We start from the raw sequence: 13143 nt of genomic DNA, 5'->3' as shown, positions 1-13143 counted from the left end.
GCTCCAACCATGTGTTTGATTAGTGCTCGTCATCTGGATATTGGGGCTTGTCTCAATACCCCAGGTGATTTTGCTTTCGGGTGGAAGTCTCACGTTAATTAAGTGTACCTTTTGTCCGTTTATTTTTGTTAGAGGTGTTGTCCTCTTTTCGAAAAAGAAAGCTGTGATACATATCATTTTTGGTGTAATCCTAATTATTTTACATTTTCTTTAACAAATTTAATATCTATACTACCTTATAAACCAGATTTATCAAAAATCTTAAAAACAATTTTTAATGCATAAAGTACTATACATTTAAACACAAAGTCTTAAAAACAACTCATAATACATTAAGTACTACTATTTTATGCATTCAATCTTAAAATCTTTTAATATACAATTAAAATAACATATAATACAAGTTACCCATGTACATTATTACTTTTTCTTTTCATGTTCCCAAGATACTTTTGATACCTTTCACTCATGTTTTTACCCTCTCATACCTCTATGTCTTTTCCCCCAAACTGATATTCACCATGAGTTATTAAAAGTTCTCTCATTCATTTTCCATTCGATTGCTCTAGAACTCTCGGTCTCGCTCTTGATCTCTTGATTCTTTGCTTTTGGTGTAAATCGAACACATTTGTGGAGTCGTTATAAATATATTGGATTTTAAATTGTCATACAATATTTTTCATCAATAGATTGTAATTGGAATCATAACTCTTATTTATTCAAATTGTATTAATATGTAAAGACCAAGTGTAACTTATATCAACGTTAAATCTTCTATAATAAAACCAGTAAAACTTCAAAATCGTTAAAATTCACGGCTCCCTCCGTATTGCGCGGGTACACAACTAGTATTACATATATATATATATTGTTAGGATCCAAGCGCTTACCACTACGCCAAAAGCAATTGCTGGTGGAGAAGGCGCAACTTATTTCCTTATGGCGTAGCAGCCAGCGCCACGTTTCGATTTAGGAAGATGCTGGTCCATGACCCAACAATCCCCCCCCAGCATCTGCCAGCACTAACAAGATCTTCGCTAGAAGTCAATGGCTGCACAACATGCCTTTCGCATCATTATGCACACCATGGGATTCGAACCCATGACCTGCTCTGATACCATGTTAGGATCCAAGCGCTTACCACTACGCCAAAAGCAATTGCTGGTAATTAACACCTCACGGAAAGCTAATCAACCTGAGTCTTGTAATTCTGATAAAGCTGATTTAGATTCTTTATTTGAGAATTTCTATGAAGAATATTTTGAAATTAAATCTAATCAGTCTAATGTTTTGTCCAGGGAAAAATCAAGTGAACAACAGTTATCTGGTCCATCTCCCAATGTGCCAGTAACTGAAACAGAAGAGGAAACGGAAGTAGTGAACGAAGAAATAGAGATGGAAGATCCGAATAATTCCTTTCAGTGTGAAGAGGGTGAAAATTCTAGAGTGCAAGAGGTATCAGTTGAACAAGAGGATAATAATTCATCTCAACCAGATATTCAACCTATTCAAGTTCCTAATATTGAACCTTCACCTGAACCAGTCCTTTAAACTCCCCAAATACCTACACTGATCAAAATTCAGACCAAAGCTCCTATAATCCCCTACCTCATAGTAAGAAGTGGACCCGAAATCACCCAATACATCAAGTAATTGGTGATCCATCAGCACCTATTCGTATACGGTCTGCGACGGCTAATGAGTGTCTTTATTCCACGTTCTTGAGTACTATTGAGCCGACTAAGGTTTCCGAAGCCTTAGCTGATCCAGATTGGATATTAGCAATGCAGGAAGAATTGAACCAGTTCGAAGCACTGAAAGTCTGGAGATTGGTACCTCGTCCCAACAACAAGACGATTATCGGTACTAAATGGGTATTCAAAAATAAAAAGGACGAAGATGGTGTTGTGGTCAAAAATAAGTCCCGACTTGTTGCTAAAGGATATAATCAACAAGAAGACGTTGACTACGACGAAACTTTATCCCGGTTGCAAGGATTGAAGCAATACGAATGTTTTTGGCGTACGCGACACACAAGAGCTTCACGGTGTACCAGATGGACGTCAAGACAACATTTTTGTATGGACTTCTCAAAGAGGAAGTCTATGTCTCACAACCGRAGGGTTTTGTTGATCAGTCAAAGCCGAATCATGTCTACATCCTTGATCGAGCTCTTTACGGCCTTAAACAAGCTCCAAGAGCCTGGTATGACATCTTATCAAAGTTTCTGGTAAAGTCTGGCTTCTCGAAAGTTAATATTGACACAAACCTCTTAATTAAAAAGGAGAAGTCTGATATTATTTTGATACACATTTATGTAGACGACATAATATTTGGATCCACAAACCCCAAATACTGTAAAACTTTTCTGCCTTGATGGTTTYCCGTTTTAAAATGAGTATGATGGGTGAGATGAACTTCTTTTTAGGTCTTCAAGTAAAACAATTATCTTCGGTTATCTTTATTTGTCAAACAAAATATATTTTAGATATTCTGAAGAAATTTAATATGGACAACTGTTCATCTATCAAAACACCTATGGCTCATGGAACGAAAATTCATGCTGATCCTTCTGGAAAAGCTGTTGATCAGAAAACATATCGAGGCATGATAGGTTCTTTGATGTATTTGACGTCTTGTAGACCTGATATAATGTTTTCAACACATCTTTGTGCCAAATATCAGTCTAATCCAAAGGAGTCCCATCTTAATGTCGTTAAGCGCATTTTCCGATATCTTAAAGGGACTGCTAATATTGGACTCTGGTATCCCAAGGATACTAGTTTTGAACTGACAGCTTATTCAGATGCAGACTATGCAGGCTGTATGTTGGACAGGAAAAGTACAACAGGACATCTACAGTTTTTGGRAGACAAGTTAGTYAGMTGGGCATCAAAGAAACAGAAYTGYGTTTCCATTTCCAYTGCCGAAGCAGAATATGTAGCTGCTGCAAGCTGCTGTTCTCAAGTGCTATGGATGCAGACACAGCTCAGAGACTACGGGTTCTATTTTAATAAAATTCTAATTTACTATCATTCCAAAAGTGCTATTGCAATTTCATGTAATCCTGTTCAATACACTAAAACAAGCATATAGATATCCGGTATCATTTTATTAAAGATCATGTAGAAAAAGAATCCACTGAACTGTATTTTGTAAATACATAATTTCAATTTGCTGACTTATTTACGAAAGTCTTAGATGAAAAACGCTTCAACTTTCTTGTATCTAAGTTAGGTATGTTAAATTTAAAAATTTGAATTTTTATTAAAAACAGTTCAACTCATTGAATTGTATTTAATTCAAATTCATTTAGTCAAATATCTGTATTTCATAAATACAAGTTAGTGTTTCAATTTTTCTATCTGATTTTAAATTTCTTGATCGTGGGAATCTATATTTGAGGGGGAGTGTGAAATTTTATATGTTTTTGAATATCTGATCATATTTTAAGGGGGAGTGAATTTATCTGTATTGAATTAACAGTTTATATTTTTCTTACAGGTATTTTGAGTATTATCTAATTTTTGAAAGATGTAGTGGTTAGAAATATAAGTGTTTGGTCGATTTAGTCTAATCCGGACAACACTTGTCCGATTTAATACAAATCCAGACAACACTTATCCGATTTAGACTAATCCGAACAAAATGATATATGATAAACTCTTATCCGGATAAGGTTAGATATACTTTACAAGTGATTGAGCGGATTAGTAAATCGCTTGTTTGATTTGACCGGATTCTTAAATCACTTGACTCTTTTATTCTTTCAAGTCCTTAAATCGTTCATTTCATGAGTGATTTAATCTTTCTCTTGAGCGATTTAGTATTCTTCCTTGAGCGATTTATTCTTTAATCGTTTGAACCTTGAGCGATTTATTCTTAAACCGGACAAGTCTTAACCGATATTCTTCTAAATCGTCTATGCCTAGAGTGATTTATTGTCTGGATAAACACAGTTGATTCTTAATTCATAAATCGGACACCTCTTGAATGATTTATTCTAATCCGGACAACCCTTGAGCGGTTTAGAATTTGAACGGTTTTTGACTTTGACTATAAATAATCGACACATTTTTACTTTTCACTTTTTACTCCTATTACTATTCATCTTCGTCTCCGGCTGATTCAACCTGGTTAATCGCTCAAAGTTCTTTGAATTTCTATTCTATTCCATCTTTCTTCTACTCAAGGTTTATGTCTATTTGATCATATCAACTATTGTATATACCTTTACGATGGAATTGATGAATTTTTTGGACTATTGGACTGATTGTAAATCTTTGAATCTGATTCGAACCAATTTGTTGAATAATAAAAATCAGGCTAATGTCAGAATTTCGTTGTTTCTTTTTAGATGTTAGGGTTATTTTTTGGTTATTTTTGTTTCTTTTTGTATTTTAGAAATGTTTTTGGTTTTGATCGGACTTCTCACCGGAGAAAACTCCGATCCACCTTAATCCAGTTGATTTTGTCCGGGTTAGTTGTTTTTTTTAGACTTAGATTTTTTTCTTTTCTTTGTTGACCGGATTTGAAGTCCGGCTAATTTTTTTAGTTATTTTTTTAGATTTCTTTTTCGTTTATTTTTTTGTTTTAATTTTTTTTAGTGTTAGTATAGATTTTTTTTATTTTAGTATTTTTTTTAATTCATTTTTTTAGTTAATTTTTTTTAGTCTTAATTTTTTTTTTACTTTCAGTTAATTGAATTTCTTGAATAACATGGGTTATAATATTTTAAATTGTTTATAGCTAAATAGCGAATGTTCAACATCAATCTGACGAGGAATCTCATATTCCTTCGATCAGATCTGATAATATCCCAAACCCATTAAATCAACCCATTCTCTCTGAAACACTTTTTCCCCAATTCAAATATCTCGAAATAAAGCCAAACAACCATGCCTTTAACTTTGATATGTCTGCTGAATACCAGATAATCCCAGAAATACTGAGAGGACACTTTCTAGCTCACTCCTTGCCAGCCAATACACCTGTCCCAATGATGTACTTACAACAATTTTGGAGTACACTTACACTGGTAAAAGACGGCGACACACTTTATTTTGAAGGTGCAGTAGACGAATATGTCAGCCGCCTGACATTGAAACGTTTAAGAAGGATTCTTCGACTTCCCAGACTAGGCTCTACTGGATTTGAAGAATTTGTAACAGATAACCAATTGTGCCTAGACATCAAAAGGTTGGGATATTCGGCAGAGTTATCTAATCCGACATAGTTCAAAAGACGTTTTCTACCATCCATCTGGCATCTAATATTATCCATCCTGAATAGATGTCTGACGTCCAAGACTGCGGGGATAGATACTTGCAGTACTTCTTTCCTAAAATTCTTTCACATGATAGTCTTCTCGCGCAATTATGACTATGACCTAGTTATCTGGAATGAACTACTGGAGCTTGTGAACGCAAAGCGTTTTCCTTCTAAAGCCAAAAAATTCATGCCCTTTCAGAGATTTATGCAATTAATCATAAAGACGATGATGAATGCGAATGAATACATTCCGGCCAGATCCAATGCTGAAAAAGGGCCGACATTCATTATGTCTAGAATTCGGCAACATACAGAGGTTGAGGACTTGGATTCTATATGGAAATACATTCAGAGCTTTTTGCCATAGCTGATCAGACTACTCAATGTGTGATAGACTATAGGTGAGTTATAGATCCTATAGTTCAACCAGAACCGGTTGAACTTTCCTAGGGATCACCCCATGCCTCAGCTGAGCGAGAAAGGTTAGATATAGATGAGAGAGTTCAGGAACAGGGGTTACCTGAACAAGGCAGTGTGCTGAGACAAAATGTAATAGAGAGGGGTGAACCAGAGGGGGGAGAGTCTGATCAGCAAAGTACTTCAAGTAATAGTACTTCAACTTCCACAACTTCTTCTAGTTCGGAAGATACTGAAACTGATAATCAGGCGGCTCTTGGTGAACATGATGGTGATGATGACAATAATGATGATGATGGTGCTGACAATAATGCTCAAACCATTCATTCATAGAATATTCCAGTCGGAACATTGGTTGATGATATTAACGACATATTTCCAAAAATTCCTGCTCAACAGACTTGTCCAAGTCTACATTCATTATCGTTCGATGTTGAAGAATATGGAGCTCAATTTGATGAATATGATCGTATTCTAGTAGGTCTTGAAGATGAGGGAGATACAGTTGAAAATGTTGAGAGTAGGTGTGAAAGGGACGAAAAAGAACATGGTGAGGGTGTGAGTGGAGCACAAAAAGAATATCATGCTTCTTATCTAGCCGAAACACATAGCCGGGCACCTATATATACTACTGACATTCATTCGTTGAATGTTGGTATTGAACAAGACATAGCTAGCCCAACTATGCAAATGCACACCCCACCCATCCACTCAATTGGTTCTCAACAACCAATTGTTTCAATTGAACACGGGGATATAGCACATCCGCTAACTACTTCTCATTCGAAGAACGTAGTTATTGAAACAAGTAGGCTGCTGCCCCAGCCTACAACATCGATTCTGTGCACCTCGAGTCTAGCGCCGATACACATAGGTACACACAAGTCTAGAGCATCTATTGCTCCATGTGCAGTTCTTAGTGAACTTGCTGGAACGACCAGAGTGGTGTCCTTTGACATTTTACAAGGACAGGTCGGAAGTCCTACCAATGCTACCATCATGCCAACATTGAATGTAGGCACAACAGTTTATTCAACTGTTGTTTCAACTGGTAATCTAAGTGATCCAGGTGTTAGCTTACCAGACTTTCTGTCACGGGAATATCTGGACGGCGCACTAAAGGTTGTTCAAGAAAACATGGATGCACAGATTGCAAGTCTGAAAAGACTTCTAAAGGGGAAATAACAGATTGAAGAAGAGCAACCATCTGCGTCATCACCACCACCTGTACCTGAACCTTCGGTACAAGAGCAAACGGTGGATGAACTTAAATCGCTGATGTATGCAAAATTGATGGCATCAAAAATCCTGACGCTGAAGATGCAGACTTGGTTGGGCTCTTAACACAACAATTGGATGTTAACCTTTTCGTTAGAGCCTCAGAGTTATTGGCTTTTCAAGATGTGGTTACTTCTAGTTTCTCAAAAGTTAGCAAGTTAATCACATCCAAAACCCAAGATCTTAAAAGTTCAATGGATGCCCTTGTTGAACGAGTGTCTACTTTAGAAGAGACGTGCAGATCTCAGGCCACCTCTCACAAAAGAAGGCATGATGATCCGGATGATCCAGATCATCATGAGGGGGAGAGGAAGAGACAGAGAGTGGCTGAGACGTCTAAACAAGCTGCAAAGGTTGAAAGTGAGCCAACTGCTCAAGATGTGATTGCTGAAGCTTCTGCCCCAGAGTCTATTCTGGAAAGAATAATTGAGGCTATTGTTATAGAAGATGAAGAAGAAATGGAGACAAGACTATGATCGAGCCAATGGTTGAAAAGCCAGCGGACTCCACAGTAGGGACAAAGTTGTTATTGGACTTGTCTGCCAATGTAGGTTTCACTGATGTATTTTCTAATGTACTGGGTGGAGAGCAAGATTTTGGAGAGGACATTGATAATATTGACGAGTCAATTGGGCTTTACTTTGACTTTGAAGACGACGTAAATGATGAAGATCCAGTTTTTCCTATTCAAGATGACCGTCAGACTATTCCCTAATCCTCCACTGCAGATGTAACTGGTGTATCAGACATCTCTGCTCCTAGAGAACCTGTTGATCCTACAGAAAATTTCACAAAGAATTATGTACCATTTTACATTCGAGCAAATTTTCTAGGATATGATAGAGAAAGGATCCGAGAGCTCTACTTGGAAGACATCTACTTTGGAATTTTTCTCCGTCATCGTAAGGCTCTGAACGGTGATAAAATCCTTGGTATCCACCGGGAAACCAAAGATTATCGTATAGAGTACAAACACTTTTTGAAAGCTAAGCGCCTGCCTATTAGTGAAGTTCGTACCAAACATCGGGTTGTCACAATCAAACAGATCGATGCTCAAAGACTTTTGAGAATCTGGTATCCGGTCTTTACTGTGACTAGACAAGATGGACAAATATGGAGATTCAGTGAAGCTGATTTCTCATGCTTATATTTGGAAGATTTAGAGTATATGTACTTTGAGATCAGAAACATGACTAACAGGAAAGAGGGAGCTTTGGTTGCTCTTGATGCTATTAAAAGATATATGCGGTGTCATGTAAAGCTGGCTATGGTTATAGATGTTCAGATGGGTTTTGAAGACAACCAGAGAATCATCAACCTGAAAAGACCTAATCAAGACTTAGAAGATATTGATGCTTATCCAGTCTACATGATTCTTGAAAAGCTAGAGTTCGGAGTCATATACTTTGCTCAGCTTCAAGTGAAGAAATTTATGAGATTCAGCGAGTTGAAGAAGTATTCAGATGGTACAATAAGGCTGGTAAGACGGGCGCTTGACTTGAAAAGGGTGAACAACGATAGAGCTGCAGAGTCAGAGAGAATGAGTTCTAAAGAAAGATATCTGTTGGTCAATGCCAAAAATCTGCTCGAGGAGAAGATTCAGTACAGGAACGCTCTAAGGAGGTTAGAGAAAATTCTTGGACTTAGAAAGACAAAATTTTCAAGAGTCTGAACTTGAATCCAAAGGGGGAGAATGTTGGGTTCGAGTATGTGCTTTATTGTTGTATTCAAGTTCTCTATATTTTACATGTTTTGTAATAGTGTAGTTTTATTCCTTCCTTAGTATAAATAATAATTTCCTTTGTAATTGTCTTTAAGCAAGTTATTAGCAATTGTAATCTGAAAATTAGCCTTGTAATTTCTCTCTCAATCAATCAAGAGACTTTTGGTGATCTACTCTCTCTTAATCTTATTTCTTGAAGATCTTGATCATGTTTGTTTGATTTTGGGTATCACACATATATATATATATATATACATATATCGGGCCGGGCCGGGCCGGTGATCACCGTCCCCGCCCCCGCCCCCGTCCCCCATTAAAATCCCCGAATTTGTCCCGATCCCCGCCCCGTCCCCGATAAAATATCCCTGAACCCGGCCCGAAAGTTTCAGTTTTCTGTTTTCACCGTCAGTTTTGGTTTTTTTTTTCCATCCCTAACTGAACATATATACGAATGAGTTATATAGAGATGTGAATAGATTGAAAATATGTGTATACGAAAAACATATATGATAGTGTAATTATCTAATGTATATATTAATAGAAATTCAACAATCATATTAATTCTAATAAATAAAAGAATATCATGTTCATCGGGTTGGGTTGGGTTGAGTTCAAATAATAGTAACCCAATATCAACACAATACTTACGATTTGACAATTTTGCAACTCGATTAAACATCAGGTTGCTTCGGTTTGAGTTATTTCGTGTTGGGTTGGATCGGGTTAGTCAGGTTTTTGAGCACCCTAGGACAAATAATGTCCTAATTAATTAGATGTCATCTCAAAATATCTACACAAGTTAGATGAAGTGTTGGCCTACATTGCTAGTTGGCAACTCTTCTTCATACAAGTTACGAGAGATGAAAAACCATAATCAACCGGTGCCATTTCAGGTTGAGCAACCTTGATCCTTTTTTAGCATATCCTCGTAAGTCGTATCTAACCTTCTAGTTGTTGATACATATTTACTTAACCATTTGTATTTCCACAAACAACCATTATAAGAATACCACCTCACTAATCATAATATCAAGAAACAGACCACCATAATATAAATGCAAATCTATATATATTGTTCATATGATTAAACCAACAAAGACAATCATAGAAAGTATACAAGAATATAAATAGATGATGAACCGACACAACTCTCCAGGAGGCACCTTTTCAAGATGACGGTTACCCTAACTGATAACTTGACATAATGATTACTAATAAACACAATTTCACGTATCATAACCACCAATATAACATGTCTAGCTTATATCCAATATTCTCCCACAAGCTACACATCTACAACACCAAGAGCTTTCTTCAACTTGATGAAACTTCCACGCTGCAAAGATTTTGTAAAAATATCAGCCACTTGATCCTTTGTACAACATAATAGAACATCAATTTCAAGGTTTCGAATGAGCTCTCTAATAAAGTGAAACTTAAGCCTTAAGTGCTTGCTCTTACCATGATAAACATGATTCCTAGTTAATGCAATGGCAGATTTGTTATCACAAAAAACTTGTGTAGCTAGCGGTCCCTTGTGGCATACCTAGTTCTTTCAAAATACCTCTGAGCTATAAAGCATGACAGTCTGTAGATGAAAGAACCATATATTCTGCTTCTGTGGAAGACAAGGCCACTACCTTCTGCTTTTTAGACTGCCATGAAATTGCTCCAAAACCCATGCTAAACACATAACCTGTTGTGCTCTTGCTATCCACTATACTTCCCCCCTAATCACTATCACCAAATCCTATCAACTTGGTTTCTTGTGCTTGAGAATATACAATCCCATGATTTAATGTTCCTTTCATATACCTTAATATATGTTTGGCAGCCTCCCAGTGACTCTTCTTAGGATTTTCTATAAAACTACTTACTGAACTCACAGAGAACATAATATCAGGTCTTGTTGTTGTGAGATACATGAGACACCCAACAAGGCTACGGAATAAAGTAGAATCCATACTATATTCATTATCACCTTTACTTAGCTTCAAACCAACCTCCATAGGAATTGCAGAAGAAATAGAATTCTCCATGTTGAATCTGGTCAGAAGATCTTTGGCATACTTCTTCTGAGAAATGGAAATAAAATGATTACCTTATTTTGCCTCTATTCCAAGAAAGTAGTGTAGTAATCCTAAGTCTGTCATCTCAAATTTCACCTTCATGGATTCTTTAAAATCATTGATCAAGTCCAAAGAGTTCGCTGTAAATACCAAGTCATCCACATATACACAGACCACAAGCATCATATTACTTGTCTTCTTTATAAAAAGAGTGTGGTTATAGTTACATTTCTTAAAGCCTTACTTGAAGAAGTATCCTTCAAGCTTACTATACGAGGCCCTTGGAGCATGTTTTAGCCCGTAAAGGGCCTTCTTTAAATGGCAAACTTTATGCTCATGTCCCTTCGTTTTGTATCCACTTGGTTGATCAATAAGAACATCTTCTTCAAGATACCCATTTAGGAAAGCTGATTTAACATTCATTTGATGAACTTTCCAATCATTTTGTGCATAAATTACTAATACTAAACATATAGTTTCAAGTTTTATAACAGGAGCAAATACCTCTTGATAGTTAATCCCGAACTGTTGTTTATAGCCCTTCACCACTAGCCTGGCCTTATGTTTGTCAATTTCCCCTTTTTCATTGAGTTTAGTTTTGTAAATCCATCTTACACCTATGGATTTTTGTCTACTGCACAGATCAACTAACTCCCACGTATTATTCTTCAAAATTGACTTCATCTGACTATCCATAGCATCTCTCCATTTTTTGTCCAAACAAGCTTCCTCATAGTGTAGAGGGTCTGCATCTGCAAATAAGGCAAAGTCAGCAAGATCATCAATATTTGAAGTTTGAGTGTTCTCATATAAATCCTTTAAACTTCTAGTTTTTCTGTTGGGTGTGTTTGATGAAGAGGAACTACCAGAACTTGCATCTTCTGAACTGGGATCCAAATGATCACTATTTAATGGAGAGGACATGCTTGTTGGAGTAGTAGGTTCATTATGATTAGGACTGTTAGGTACATTATTTTGACCTTAAGTGCCTTCAGCCAAAATACAATTCCCTTCCTCATCACAGGTAAGTCCACTCCAAATCTTCTCTTCCTCAAAGATAACATCTCTACTAGTAATAACCTTTTTAGTCAAAGGATTGTACAACTTGTATATTTTGGTGTTAACTGTACCCCACAAATATTGCTTTCTCAAATTTCTCATCTAATTTTCCTCTTCTTTGCATGGGTATATGAGCATAAGCCACACACCCAAAGGTTCTCAAGTGATTTACACTTGGTTTGAAACCACCCCAAGCCTCTTCAGGTGTTTTGTTTGAGAAACTATTAGTTAAGTGAAACAACCCACCGTGCAACAAAACGACATTTATTATCAAAACTCATACATTTCCATACATCATGTACCATAATGTACAAACATTTCAGGATATATTTACATTATGACAAATCAACAGTATGAGTTAACAAATTTTTTTGTCATAATAAAACTTTCTTCCAAATATTTCTGCCTTACATCTTCCCCTTGCCTTTATAATGAGATGTTGGATGACCTGCAAAATAATTTATTACAACCGAGGATTAGACCAAAAGATCGAGTGAAATACCCTCTTATAAAAATAATTTACTGCAAATCCCAAGATAGTTCAAACCTGAATTTCAATGTTAGGGGCCGTTTACCCAATTGTTTACCTGGTAAGCGCTTACCGATAGGAGTCAACACTATAATTTATTTTGGTGCGTAAAGTTTTGGTACATCAAACCATATCGAATGCAACAATTTACTGGGTAAACACTTACTTGGTTAAGAGTCGTCATGCTCACTTACTGGATAAAACTCTCCATTATTCTCATCATTCTTACCCGGTAAGATTCTTGACCTTTCTCATGTTCATCCGATGAGAAAATTTATTCGGTAAGCACTTACCAAGTAAGTTTTTCGTAAACGGCCCCTTAGTTTTATATCTTAGAGATCCTGCCAATCCATCTATCGCGGTTACACCGTTATTTCATCTATCGGATTTACACCGTCATTTCATCTATCGCGGTTACACTGCCATTTCATCTATCACGGTTACATCGCCATTTCATCTATCGCGGTTACACCGCCATTTCATCTATCACGGCTACACTGCCATTTCATCTATTAATAGCCAACCATATAGTACTTAATTCTTGAAGAGTTTATTGTACAATACTCAGTCCTATCTGGATAACACTATGTCTAGAGAGGAAGTTAATGCTCAATGCTTGATCTTATTCGAACAACACTCTGTCCGGTGAAGGGTTATCAGACAACCCTATGTCCTGTCCAGACAACACTATCTTCGGTGAAGTGGTTATCGGACAACACTTGGTCCTATCCGGATAAGCTTTCATCGGTGAGAAGTCTTATTCGTATACTGCTTGATCGGTGAAGAGTCCTATCCGG

This window comes from Cynara cardunculus (assembly GCF_001531365.2).
Source record: "Cynara cardunculus var. scolymus isolate 2C chromosome LG 1, CcrdV1, whole genome shotgun sequence".
NCBI classification, from domain to species: domain Eukaryota; kingdom Viridiplantae; phylum Streptophyta; class Magnoliopsida; order Asterales; family Asteraceae; genus Cynara; species Cynara cardunculus.
This window is presented reverse-complemented; position numbering follows the sequence as displayed.